Below are 1,762 nucleotides of genomic sequence, written 5' to 3' on the forward strand. Positions count from 1 at the left end.
AGCCATGCTCATTTGTGTGCATATTTTCTATGGTTGCTTTTTCATGTCAACAGCAAATTTAAGTAGATGCGACAGAGGCTGCATAACCTGCAAAGCCCAACGTATTTAGTCTGATTCTTTACAAAAAAAGATTTCTGGTGCCTGATTTAAGTGATCATGATTCGATTCAAGGACAGAGTGACATCTGACAAAAGTATCAGTAAGAATGGGGACAGTGACCTACTAAATAGTAAGATTTTCCCAAATACGAAGGAGATCAAGAGTATATATTTGTCATTGTTTCTTTGACAAAACGTTTGATATAAATTACAATTTCTTAAATTACACATTCAAATTATTTAACAAGAATGATTTCTTCCCTGATTCAGTCACTTTATTATTTGAGAAAGAGAACAGATTGCTTCTGCATATTCACTCCCAAAGAGGTCACACCTGAAATGGTGAAAAAAACAGCTTAACCATCTCTCATTTGCTTGTGCTTGAAACAAGGTGAGAGGTGCTGTCTGTCTTCAATATGTCCATCTCATCATTGCAGCAGCTGAAGACTTGCTGTAGCCAAGTAAGACAAGCCATGAAGCAATGAACTCCTCATCTCCCTGCTCCTAAGCTCCATGGTTGTTCTATTTCTTTCTGGGAAAAGGTTACTTTCATTTGTTTTGTTTTCTTCTGAGAAACAGTGGTTGGCTCAGTCATGATTGCTATCAAGTTTGTATGCAATCATAATTGCTATCGAGTTTGTATGCTATTGGCATATCAGGCACTTGCCGGCTAGAAAAGTTTTATGTAATAAGTTCATGTTTTTATGGTTCCAGATGGAAGACAGTCCTCCAAGACAAGGATTATTTCCCAGGATTCCACACATTCAGAATCTCAAAATCTTCCTTCAGACCAAATTCCTCCAGTTGTTCAGTAGAGTAAATGAATTCTGCCCCAGTGGTTGTCAGTTCCAGCTTGGCTGAAGGAGAGGCCAGTGCAATGGATGTTTCTGAATTAATTCAAACATCCTAAAATTCTCCTTTAGAAATTCCTTCTGAGCAAGGCTATGCCAATTATTAAAGTCTTTTTCTTATTTGCAGAAAAATCCCAATGCAACTGGAGGATCCAGGCTCAGGATGTTCATTTGCTGTGGGAACAGCAGGCAATGAAAAGTCTGATTATCAACCATTCACTCTCTTCAGTGTTGAGAAAGGCCTGGGTTGTGTGACCGTCCAAGAAAATAAGCTAAACAGTCATGAATTCTATAAAATAGTAGGTGTTATTTGGTTTTTCTCCTGATGCCCCTAAAGACCGTGGCATCTTAAAACACTCATCAACATAAACAGGGTTGTTTTGGTTTATGCCCAGGTGAAAGGGTACAATTAACTTCAGGGATTTCCAGGCTAGGCAGTCGGTAGAGGTGCCCTTACTCTAGTTTGAAGCAGTCAGAGAATTGGGAGGCCTATCACTGTCTGCGTCAGCACTCAAGGGAAGGATACAGCACATTTTTTGATATCTTCAATGACCACTGTGTCATCAGTTGAAACATAAGCAGCCAAGGAATTCCATTCATCAAATAAAGCAAGTTAAGTCCTGGGCAACTGTATTTGGTCCAAACCATTCTGCAATTGATTTTCCTTCTCCTACACTACACTCATTTGTGCCATTTGATGGATAGTGTAGCAACAACATTTCCTCTCTAAGAAGCACTGTAGGCTACATTGTTTTTTTTTTTTTTTTTTTTTTTTTTTTTTTTTTTTTTTTTTTTTTTTTTTTTTTTTTTTTT

The 1,762-nt window shown here is 37.9% G+C and overlaps 1 pseudogene; it reads right to left on the reverse strand.

The window, feature by feature from the left end:
- Positions 1-839: 839 nt before the first annotated feature.
- The window catches only part of LOC108289706, a 1,191-nt pseudogene continuing 268 nt past the window's right edge, over positions 840-1,762 (reverse strand).

This window comes from Cebus imitator, unplaced genomic scaffold (genome assembly GCF_001604975.1).
Source record: "Cebus imitator isolate Cc_AM_T3 unplaced genomic scaffold, Cebus_imitator-1.0 Scaffold412, whole genome shotgun sequence".
Classification (NCBI taxonomy): domain Eukaryota; kingdom Metazoa; phylum Chordata; class Mammalia; order Primates; family Cebidae; genus Cebus; species Cebus imitator.